The 12,850-nt window shown below is 44.6% G+C and overlaps 1 protein-coding gene across 3 annotated transcripts in view; it reads right to left on the reverse strand.

Annotated features, from left to right (window-relative positions):
- The window catches only part of sema6bb (sema domain, transmembrane domain (TM), and cytoplasmic domain, (semaphorin) 6Bb), a 151,488-nt gene extending 139,055 nt beyond the window's left edge, over positions 1-12,433 (reverse strand). For all 3 annotated transcript variants that reach the window (XM_036978094.1, XM_036978093.1, XM_036978092.1), the window contains exon 1: positions 11,571-12,433. The gene's annotated coding sequence lies outside the window, so the exon portion shown is untranslated. The remainder of the gene's footprint in view (positions 1-11,570) is intronic.
- Between the last annotated feature and the right edge of the window lie 417 nt (positions 12,434-12,850).

Genomic DNA, 12,850 nt, shown 5'->3' on the forward strand with positions numbered 1-12,850 from the left:
AAAAAACACACCAAAAACCAATCGAAATGAAGTGATGACCTAAGCAAATCACCACTAAACTACCTCATAGAGAAATGTCCAAAGCAGAGATCATTCTGTGGCATTGTACGACCAGCTTTGAAATAAAGTGAATACTGTCATAGCTAACTGAACTCACTCCCCATGCAGCAAAGTCAAACTATTCAAGCTGAGGCATAGATGTACCATTCTAACGATAAGGACTGTTAGAGCTGAACTGCCGAGCTTCAAACGGCCATCCCTGACATGTGAATGAGTCAGACGGGCACTCTGAAAAATAAAAAACATTTACTGGAAGAACTGTGCAGATGTAAAGTTGCTTAACAGAATTACGGAAAAATCTCCATCAGTTTTTTATGTGACCAAGTTGCCCAAAAACATTTCCAAAAGTATCTGCTCCAAATTAAGATTCAAAGATGTCTGCAGAAAGAAGTGGGTGTCAGCTATGACATGACACATTGAAAAATATAAGTGAAGTGGATATACACCTGGTAACAGAATTGCAGTAACGGAATTACATCATGGGATTCTGATTTGTACTAAGCAGAAATGCATAATTATGACTATGAAGTATTCAGACCCCTTGCCATTGTCCACATTTTGTTACATTAAAGCCGTGTTCTAAAATTTAAGAAATTATTTTTTCCCTCATCAATCTACACACAATACCCCATAATGAGAAAGCAAAACCTGGTTTCTATAAATCTTTGTAAATGTATTGATTTTTTATTGATTTTTACTTACCCATTTACATAAGTATTCAGGCCCTTTACTCAGTACTTTGTTGAAGCACCTTTGGCAGTGATTACAGCCTTGAGTCTTCTTGTGTATGACACTACAAGCTTGTCACACCTGTATTTGGGGAGTTTCCCCCTTCTCTGCAGATCCTCTCAAGCTCGGTCCTGAGCACTCTGGAGCAGGTTTTCATCTGGGATCACAATGTGCTTTGCTCTATTCATCTTTCCCTCGATCCTGATGAGTCTCACTGCCGCTGAAAAATATCCCCACTGCTGCCACGACGCTTCACTATAGAGATGGTATTGGCCAGGTGATGAGCGGTGCCAGGGATCCTCCAGACGTGACGCTTGGCATTCAGGCCAAAGAGAACAATCGTGGTTTCATCAGACCAGAGAATTTTGTTTCTCATGGTATGAGCGTCCTTTAGTTGTCCTTTGGCAAACTCCAAGTGGTCTCACATGCCATTTACTGAGAAGTGACTTCCGTCTGGCCACTGTACCATAAAGGGCTGATTGCTGGAGTGCTGCGCAGAGATGGGAGAACCTTCCAGAAGGACAACCATCTCCACAGAGGAACTCTGGAGCTCTGTCAGAGTGATCATCGGGTTCTTGTTCACCTCCCTGACCAAGGTCCTTCTCCTCCGATTGCTCAGTTTGGCCGGGCGGACAGTTCTAGGAAGAGTCTTGGTGTGTTCTGGTGGACATTCAATGCTGCAGAGATTTTTTGGGACCCTTCTCCAGATCTGTGCCTCGACACAATCCTGTTTCGGGGCTCTGACATGCACGGTCAATCTTGGGACCTTATATAGACAGGTGTGTGCCTTTCCAAATCATGTCCAATCAATTGAATTTACCACAGGTGGACTACAATCAAGTTGTAAAAACATCAAGGATGATCAATGGAAATAGGATGCATCGGAGCTCAAGTTAGATTCTCATTGCAAAGGGTCTGAATAATATATAAATAAGGTTGTTTTTTTATATACACATGCAAAGATCTCTAAAAACTTGTTTTCGCTTGGTCATTATTTTGCCTTGTCATTATACTGTAAAGTCCATGGAGAATGAGAGCATCTCCTCCCAGCTGCCCACTGTACTGAGGCTAGGAAACACTGTTACCACCGATAAATCCACGATAATCGAGAATTTCAATAAGCATTTCTCTACGGCTGGTCATGCTTTCCTCCTGGCTACCCCAACCCCGGCCAACAGCTCCACACCCCCCGCAGCTACTTGCCCAAGCCTTCCCAGATTCTCACCCAAATCCAGATATCAGATGTTCTGAAAGAGCTGCAAAACCTGGACCTGTACAAATCAGCTGGGCTAGACAATCTGGACCCTCTCGTTCTAAAATTATCCGCCGGAATTGTTGCAAACCCTATTACTAGTCTGTTCAATCTCTCTTTCGTCCGAGATCCCTAAAGATTGGGAAGCTACCGCGGTCATCCCCCTCTTCATAGGGGGTGACACTCTAGACCCAAACTGTTACAGACCTATACAGTGGGGCAAAAAAGTATTTAGTCAGCCACCAATTGTGCAAGTTCTCCCACTTAAAAGATGAGAGAGGCCTGTAATTTTCATCATAGGTACACTTCAACTATGACAGACAAAATGAGGAAAAAAAATCCGGAAAATCACATTGTAGGATTTTTAATGAATTTATTTGCAAATTATGGTGGAAATAAGTATTTGGTCAATAACAAAAGTACTTTGTTATATACCCTTTGTTGGCAATGACAGATTGACAGTTTTCACACACTGTTGCTGGTATTTTGGCCCATTCCTCCATGTAGATCTCCTCTAGAGCAGTGATGTTTTGGGGCTGTTGCTGGGCAACACAGACTTTCAACTCCCTCCAAATATTTTCTATGGGGTTGAGATCTGGAGACTGGCTAGGCCACTCCAGGACCTTGAAATGCTTCTTACGAAGCCACTCCTTCATTGTCCTTCAAGACCAGCCACGTTTCATCTTCAATGCCCTTGCTGATGGAAGGAGGTTTTCACTCAAAATCTCACGATACATGGCCCCATTCATTCTTTCCTTTACACGGATCAGTCGTCCTGGTCCCTTTGCAGAAAAACAGCCCCAAAGCATGATGTTTCCACCCCCATGCTTCACAGTAGGTATGGTGTTCTTTGGATGCAACTCAAAATTCTTTGTCCTCCAAACACAACGAGTTGAGTTTTTACCAAAAAGTTATATTTTGGTTTCATCTGACCATATGACATTCTCCCAGTCTTCTTCTGGATCATCCAAATGCTCTCTAGCAAACTTCAGACGGGCCTGGACATGTACTGGCTTAAGCAGGGGGACACGTCTGGCACTGCAGGATTTGAGTCCCTGGCGGCGTAGTGTGTTACTGATGGTAGGCTTTGTTACTTTGGTCCCAGCTCTCTGCAGGTCATTCACTAGGTCCCCCCGTGTGGTTCTTGTGATCATTTTGACCCCACGGGGTGAGATCTTGCGTGGAGCCCCAGATCGAGGGAGATTATCAGTGGTCTTGTATGTCTTCCATTTCCTAAAATTTGCTCCCACAATTGATTTCTTCAAACCAAGCTGCTTACCTATTGCAGATTCAGTCTTCCTAGCCTGGTGCAGGGCTACAATTTTGTTTCTGGTGTCCTTTGACAGCTCTTTGGTCTTGGCCATAGTGGAGTTTGGAGTGTGACTGTTTGAGGTTGTGGACAGGTGTATTTTATACTGATAACAAGTTCAAACAGGTGCCATTAATACAGGTAACGAGTGGAGGACAGAGGAGCCTCTTAAAGAAGAAGTTACAGGTCTGTGAGAGCCAGAAATCTTGCTTGTTTGTAGGTGACCAAATACTTATTTTCCACCATAATTTGCAAATAAATTAATTAAAAATCCTACAATGTGATTTTCTGGATTTTTTTTAATCATTTTGTCTGTCATAGTTGAAGTGTACCTATGATGAAAATTACAGGCATCTCTCATCTTTTTAAGTGGGAGAACTTGCACAATTGGTGGCTGACTAAATACTTTTTTGCCCCACTGTATCTATCCTCCCCTGCTTTTCTAAAGTCTTCGAAAGCCAAGTTAACAAACAGATCACTAACCATTTCGAATCCCACCGTACCTTCTCCGCTGTGCAATCCGGTTTCCAAGCTGGTCACGGGCGCACCTCAGCCACGCTCAAGGTATTAAACGATATATCTGCCATCGATAAAAGACAGTACTGTGCAGCCGTCTTCATCGACCTGGCTAAGGCTTTCGACTGTCAATCACCCTATTCTTATCGGCAGACTCAACAGCCTTGGTTTCTCAAATGACTGCCTCGCCTGGTTCACCAACTACTTCTCAGATAGAGTTCATTGTGTCAATCGGAGGGCCTGTTGTCCGGACCTCTGGCAGTCTCTGTGGGGGTGCCACAGGGTTCAATTCTCGGGCCGACTCTTTTCTCTGTATATATCAACGATGTCGCTCTAGCTGCGGGTGATTCCCTGATCCACCTCTACGCAGACGACACCATTCTGTATACAACTGGCTATTCTTTGGACACGGTGTTAACTTCTTTGGGACTGGAGGGGCAGTATTGAGTAGCTTGGATGAATAAGGTGCCCAGAGTAAACTGCCTGCTACTCAGGCCCAGTTGCTAATATATGCATATCATTAGTGGATTTGGATAGAAAACACTCGGAAGATTCTAAAACTGTTTGAATGTCTGTGAGTATAACATAAGTTATATGGCAGGCAAAAACCTGAGAAAAAATCCAACAAGGAAGTGGGAAATCTGAGGTGTGTAGTTTTTCAAGTCATTGCCTATCGAATATACAGTGTCTATGGGGTCATATTGCACTTCCTAAGGCTTCCACTAGATGTCAGTGGGTGTCAGCTATGTGAGAGCGACCTGCGTACCATTGCAATTCTAAAGAAAAAAAAAAGGAAATCTCCGGTTGGAACATTATTGAAGATGTATGTTAAAAACATCCTAAAGATTGATTCTATACATCGTTTGACATGTTTCTACGAACTGTAATATAACTTTTTGAACTTTTCGTCGGAACTTTCGCCTGGACTTGCCCGCTCCTCGTGAGTTTGGATTTGTTTACCAAACGCGCAAACAAAGGGAGGTATTTGGACATAAATGATGGACTTTATCGAACAAAACAAACTTTTATAAACTCTCCTTCCAGACTCATAGCCTCCAACACTCTACTCAGCAAACTGGATGCAGTCTGTCACAGTGCCATCCGTTTTGTCACCAAAGCCCCATATACCACCCACCACTGCGACCTGTATGCTCTCGTCGGCTGGCCCTTGCTACATATTCGTCGCCAGACCCACTGGCTCCAGATCATCTATAAGTCTTTGCTAGGTAAAGCTCTGCCTTATCTCAGCTCACTGGTCACCATAACAACACCCACCCGTAGCACACGCTCCAGCAGGTATATCTCACTGGTCATCCCCAAAGCCAACACCTCTGTTGGCAGCCTTCCCTTCCAGTTCTCTGCTGCCAATGACTGGAACGAATTGCAAAAATCACTGAAGTTGGAACATTATATATCTCCCTCACTAACTTTAAGCATCAGCTATCTGAGCAGCTTACCGATCGCTGCACACAGCCCATCTGTAAATAACCCATCCAATCTACCTACCTCATCCCCCATATTGTTTTTATTCACTTTTTTGCACACCAGTAGTTCTACTTGCACATCATCATCTGCTCATCTATCACTCCCGTGTTAATTTGCTAAATTGAAATTACTTAGCTACTATGGCCTATTTATTGCCTTACCTCCTTACGCCATTTGCACACACTGTATATAGATTTTTCTATTGTGTTATTGACTGTACTTTTGTTAAACAGCAGATTTTTAATGGCATATCTGTGTTGTTGTTTTTTGTCGCCCTGCTTTGCTTTATCTTGGCCAGGTCGCATTTGTAAATGAGAACTTGTTCTCAACTGGCCTACCTGGTTAAATAAAGGTGAAATAAAATAATAAATTGAGTATTGTGTGTAGATTGATGAGGAAAAACATTTATTTAATACATTTTACAATAAGGCTGTAATGTAACAAAATGTGAAAACGTGCAGGAAATATACTTTCCAAATGCACTGTACAGCATATGGAAATAGATGGGGCTCATGGGTAGGTGTCAGTAAGAGAGAGAGGTGACATTAACTGGAGAGAGAGAAGAGAGAGGCAGAGAGAGAAAGAGGGAGTGGTTGTCCAGACTGTTTTCACACTCTTGCTTTGACCACCAGACGACAGAAAGAGAGAAAAAAAAAGTTATGAGCTGAACAGAATGAGTTTAAATCACGTCATAATTCATAAACAAAAAAGTATTTCAGTAAAAATACTATAAATGGGTCTACCTTTACTTGTTACTTCTGTGAACTGTCAATATTCTCTCTCCTCGTGAGGGAGAGAAATTTGAAAATATCTTTAAAATATATGGGTTTTTGGTAAAGGAATTACAAGGCAATGTTCCTTAAACTTACAGAACTCAAATAATTGATCCAAAACTAAATATAAATGTTGATATTAGTTGGCAGGGGTCTTTACTTCAACAATAGTGTTTATGTATTTCTAATAACGTTTAAGATTTTTTCTGGTAGATGTTTTCTAAGACCCCTTTTCCATCGATTTGACCAGAAATCAAGGGCATTATTTATGCCTCATTTATAAGATGGAAAATTGCTGAAAAAGGTATCTATGCCTTCATGTCCCCAAAAAATTTACTCTTAGCTTTCATTTGACATGCTCCTATGAACTTCACGTGTTGGTTCTCATGGGCTCTTTCAGATGTAAATTACCAGCCATATTCCTCTCAATCACATATAAATTGCACTTTGAGCATGCAGAACACTCACAGATTGATTTTCTACCTATAACCCAAACCACTCATCTGGAAAGATTGTGTTAATGCCATTTAATAATCAAACATCCACAGTCAATTTCCACAATTATCATGTCCCGTCGACCACCAGCTCTCCGATCAATAACGCTTAACTTCACAACTTGAGCCGATAAAGGATTTCAGGTGACAGATTGTGGCCTGTTAGAAGAGAGGATCAGACAGGGGGTCTTGGATGGGGGAGACCCTGGCTCAGACTCTGGCACAAACCCAGGCCATGAGATGCTCTGACTGGAGACCGCCTGCTGTCCTGAGACCTGTTGCCTCCAGATGGCCCCTGGGCCCCTCTTCTCTTCATCACATGTTCCCTATCCTCCTCTCATCATCCCCTCATCTCTGACTCACAGGCCCTGGCTCTCTGACTAGCTCCACAGAGAGGGGGCAGAGCAGACGCTCAGCACAGCCAGACCCTTTTGATTCCTCACACAAGAGATGTCGGCTCCATACATTAATTGGTGCTTGTGAACCGTTGATTTAGTGCTTTCGAGGGCCCATTTCATCTGAGTAAGCGGTCTCCAGAGTCTATTCTGCCTCTGCCCACCCAGTGGAATCCTGCAGGTCTTCCACCCCGGCTGTATCTCTGCCCCCTGACCGTCATCCCCCTCCCATCCATCCCACTTCCTGGGTCTTTGAGAATATTAGCTCACACTCATAGCTAGGCTTAACCCATCACATTGTGTATAGCCAGGCCTTGGCACTAGTCCCTCCTCGTGCCTCACCCCCTCACCCTGCCCTCCCCTCAGTACAGAGCCTCTTCAACATGACTGTCTCACGCATGACTGGATCCCCTGGTTCACAGAATGCAGTAAGCCATTAATTACTTCAAAGCAGAAAACAAGTGGCACTGTGCATGAGAAAAATAAATACAGCAATACAGGCAAGCAGGCAGAGAGGAACAGAACGGCCCAGTAATGAAGAGAACCACAGTACACTGACAACAGCAAGATGAGTCTCTAGGTAAAGAACGATAAACAAGCACAATCTCACAGTTTCTCAGCAAACATAAAACTATCGGAGAGAGCAATCTGAGTATATAGTCCCTAAAACCCAAAGCTGACATAAATGAGGAGCATCCTATCCGTGGGCCTACAGGGCATACTTCCACAGCTTAACACTGTGTTGGTGATGTTTGAAGTGTGACTCAGGATGTCCGTGTCATTGTTTCTCTGTACAATTACTTCCATATCCAACAACAAGGACCTGTTAGTCAACACCAACACAATGGGAAAGAACCAGGCTCCCTGCAAGCCCCCTCATTGTGTGTGTGTGTGTGTGTGTGTGTGTGTGTGTGTGTGTGTGTGTGTGTGTGTGTGTGTGTGTGTGTGTGTGTGTGTGTGTGTGTGTGTGTGTGTAGAGAGTATAGGGGGGACCAAACTGTCCACATCTCTCCTTGCAGTGGCCCCTCACTAGTCCCTCCCCTCGTTAACAAACCTCTATATGCTACAACGGCGATGTCAGCAGTCTCATTCATTGAGGGGAGAGAGCCATGTGAAAACGCCTCAATGACAAGCAAACAGGCCGTGAAACTAATTCCGCCAAAGGCATGGAATGATTTTCATGGTGAATTTATATATTAAGCATATAGGAGGATCTTTATTCAACAGCTAGCCTAGTCAGTCCTCAGTGAGACTGTAGCATTGTGCTCCTCCATCATCCCAGGCTTATGTAACAGATACCCTTCACCTTCTCAGAGACTTTTCAGAGTCCACAGACAGCAAATTAAAACATAGAAGACAAATGACTCAAAATGAGAGAGCAGCAATGTGAAAGCTGTTGAGGGAAAATGAAAGAGCTCTCATTATTGACTATTTCAGGGGACGTTCTCTTTGAACTCCACTCATTTATCCTCCTGCTTTGCTTTAGTATTGCACTAGATATACAAATTATTAGAGGAAGGGGAGATGGAAGATAAAAGGGAGAGTGCGGATGACGAGAGAGCGGGAGAGTGTGATTAAACCACAGAGCCAGTCCCTGTGGGATAGAGGGCTTATTTCATTTTAATGGGTGGATTGGTGACCCCTGGCCAGCTCCAGCCGCACCTCTCCACAGGTCAGGGGCAGCCGCCACCCTGCAAGCCCATTGGACCCTGGGAATAAAGGCTCCAGAGGTCATCGGCTAACCTGTTTATCCTGCAGCCATAGCAACCCCAGTACTAGTCTTGGGCAAACATAAACAGCGGGAGCAGCGGTAGGCTGCTGTGTGCTGGGTGTAAATGGCGAGGTCAGATGGATATAATACAAGGCACTGCTGATTCATGCAACAGGAGCCCTGTCTGTCCACTCCTCACGCTGATCTCTGCAGCACGGCCTGTCACTCACCAAGCCTCTCTTTCACCTTCCCTTTCTCCCCACTCCACATGCTAAGTGGTAACATTGTTACGGTCAATTTGTCCCATTCAGTCCCAGTGGGCAATGTCCTTCTCGTGACAACCCACAGAGAGACCACACTGCTTGGGAGGGCCTGACACCAAGGTCCAGCGGAGGGAGAGGGGGTGAAAGGGAGTGGGAGGGGCGGCAGAGCAGGTTAGCCTTGGGGCCCCCAGGCAGGCAGCTCAATTGTATTGGTGTTAGGCAATCAGTCAGAGGGTGGTGGAGATGTCGCCAGCTCTCTCACAGAGCCTGTGATAGGGGCTCCTCTGGCCAGGTGACGTAACCCCCTGGAGGGGGTGGCGGGGACAGGATTAAGTCCTCCTGCAACAGGACAGGGGCACCTGTTATTTTAGCACAGTAGGCACAACACTTGCTTTGGGGGGTGCTGGCGTGCACAACTGTTAGAGAATGGAGAGGGTGCTAACAGGGCCCCCATTCAACAAATCCTGGACGGCACTGAATCACACACACACAGGAAAACTAACAGACTGTGACAAACATATTCTCCCTTTCTTTTTCTTTCTTCCTCAGTCCCCCTCTCTCTCACATACACACTCAGACAGATCCTGCAAATTAGTTCAGAATTCCACAATGAAAGCAGTAGGGGTTCTTTGGCCCAGAGTGCAGGGAGGGAAGTAGGGAGGGAAGTTGTGGATCTTTCCAAATTAAGTAACTTCATAATAAATCACTGTGCTCTGCTTGCCGAGGATTAGCTGAGCTTCACTGGACAGTTTGTTAAGCTGTGAGGAGCACTGGAGAATAGGAAAGCGTCACACAAAAAACAGTGAAATCAGCACCACCTTGGAGCAGTGAGAGAGTATAAAGTTACCGTAGCCCTACTGATAGGGGTCCGTTTGCTCTTATTTAATACATCCTCCTCGGCTCAAGGAAATTAAAAATGAAAGTACAATGAGGAGATCACAGCGTTTATCAGACAGGTGTTTCCTCTGTTCTTATCACCTAATGTATTCTTTATGATATTTCTTCTGTAACGAGTGCTAGTGGGATGATGAGTGTACAAGAGGAGGTCGAAGGCATTAGCCGGGAGAGCGGTGTGGGAGAGAAACTCCCTAGCCAGGAGAACACACAGCACGCAACACAACACAGCACCAACAGATGAATCATTAGCCAGATGCAGCCAGCAGCCCTCCACTCTCTCTCTCTCTTATTCTCTTTTCTCCATTTAGCTGTCTCTTCCTCTTCACACAGGCAAAGAAAACAATGGCACGAAGCTGGGACTGTAGAACAACAGCCCAGCATCTGGGCATCAGAAGAGTATAGGTTAGAGAAGGTAGGTAAGGTATGCAACCTGTGGCAGAGTCCAGGGAGAGAGAGGGGGCTTTCAGGGGATATTAAAGAGCCCCTTGTCCTTCGAGCCTGATTGACACATGAGTGAGGGGAGGGCTTGTGCTATTCCCTTGGCTATATCTTAGCTTTCACAAAACTGTCTCCACTCCCTAGCCCTCTTTTCTCTCCCACTCTGCTCTCCTCTCTCACACTTGGGCTCATTATTGGAATGCTCTGACCCTTGGGGACTTCACTTACTTTTCTCCCTTTCCAGTCACAAACCTCAGCGCCCAACAAAAGGCAGCTCAAAGGCAATTTGAATTTGAAACCGGGAGCACAACAAAAACCTGCAGCTTTCTCCCAAAATAAGAAACTTTGGGGAGCTCAGTGTCATCAATTCAGAAAAACGCGAATTTGATTTTGACTCTAGCCAGCCCGCTAACTCAGTGTGATGTAAAGACAGCAGCAGCTGCTGTAAAAAGAGAAGGACAGAGGGAAAGGGAGCGAGAAGAGCCCGAGGGGAGGACGGGTGTAGGGACACCCGGGCCTTGGACAGGATCACAGCGCAGCATACACAACCACCAGCAGCGCCACTAGACAGACACACACACACACCAGTCACAGAGGGCTGCTGCTCTCATAGCTACTGAACTCTCCGTGTGAAAGAAGAGTAAAATGAGTCATTTTGTGCATTTACATTTTTTGATTACATTTAATCAATGATAATAATAATAATAGAGTTTTAGTGTTCAATTCATTGTAACGGTAGGCTAGTTGGGAAAATACATTATCATAGCATTCATAACATTCTTTTGAATATAGCAAAAAAAAATCAGTCTCGGTTGCTTTCCTAATATATAGGGAAGTCAGACATTAGCATACCTTCTCATAGTCGTCAACAATAAATCGTGCTGTCTCTGTTAAAACAACAAAAAATGTATGTAGCTTGGACATGGAGCTACGCAGTATGAAATCGAGAAACTACACAATGCTAGAAAATCCAGGTAATATTAGCCTATGGAACAAAATTGTAGCCTATAATTATGTCACAATTATGTGTGTCGTCGACATGTGAGGCTGGCTGGTGACACTCCATCAGAGGGCAAATGCCGTATTTCAAGTAAGTTCCCCACATTCGTTTGAGACGTTTTCAAACTCATCACATTTCATTATGTTCGGAACACCATTGTACCCAACGCATCGGCATGGCGCTACGGGAGGCAATGTCCCATAGCGCGCACCACCGGACCCCAACGTTGGACAGCTCTGCCCACTTACCGCTGATTGTCGAGTAAAAGGTGCGCCCGGAACGCGACGATTACACAGTTCTTGCCTCCACAGTATGATGTCCCCTGGATTAATATCCAGTATGTAAGAAAAGGATAGACAGGCCCGAGGTTTTCGTCAACACCAATCCAACGTCGTTTGTAAACTACTACTCCTCTCTGTCGCACCTGTCTCTGGCAAAAACTGATCCCGTACGGCGGCGTGACATCCCTAACACAACTGTCTCTCGGGTTGTGTATTCATATACCCCCACCAACCCCCAGCACACACAACACCACCTGTCCCGGTGGACAAGACACCACAAAGCGGTTCTTATGTCGCGCCACGACACATGGCATTCCCGTTGAGCTCTGCAGCAATATTGCTCCTCAGACAGCCGTCCGGAATTCCTAAGTAATAGCAGTGGCTGATGTAGAAGGACTGATTGCAATAACAATCCATGCAGCACCCAGTGGCACTGAACCAGCTGTAGCGTAAGAAAATTACATCTGTTTCGCTCTCCCAGCCTGCACTATAGCAGTTGCGTTATCAATCATCTATCCCCACAATAGTTATTTTGTGCTCGATGTAGCTGCGCACGGCTGCTGCTCTTGCCAGTATACTGTCATTCATTACTGCGTCTTTTCACTTCGGGTCTCATTGAGAGAAAGGGCTGTTCATCAGTCTGGTATGCGCCCCTTTTCCAGTATGCTTCTGCTTCAGAATTCCGCGGGTAGAAAACTCCCATTCATCAGTTTATGAAAAATATGTATTTTTTCTGTAGTTTACCCCTCAGGAGCTTTGTGAAGATAGGAAGATCACAGGGTGTTTATTTACTAGCGGTGGAATACAGATTATTCAGTAGGCTACTGCTCCCTCCTGTCACCCACAGGGACAGAAAACGAGGCGATACCAAAACCTGAAGCAGAATTACGCAGTGACTGGAATGGAATTGATTACTAGATAATCATATTTAATTAGGCACATTATTTTATTCTTAAATAAAACAGTAAACATCATATCAATACATTTTATGCATGGGCCTCTTTGTAACTCCAGAAGAACAATAAGGAATGATTTGCTCCAAATAGTCAGATGGGACTTTTGGAGACTTCAAACTATCTACCAAAGCCCTCTATCGAAATATTATGTTGTATCATGCTCGATGAATATCCTCACATGGATAGCATAATACGATTTACCACTTTCCAAAAGCCGTTAATTATACAATTCTAAGGACATTCATCGAAATGTCAAGTATGATGGGCTGCAGGTAACCTAGTGGTTAGAGT

This window comes from Oncorhynchus mykiss, chromosome 5, assembly GCF_013265735.2.
Source record: "Oncorhynchus mykiss isolate Arlee chromosome 5, USDA_OmykA_1.1, whole genome shotgun sequence".
NCBI classification, from domain to species: domain Eukaryota; kingdom Metazoa; phylum Chordata; class Actinopteri; order Salmoniformes; family Salmonidae; genus Oncorhynchus; species Oncorhynchus mykiss.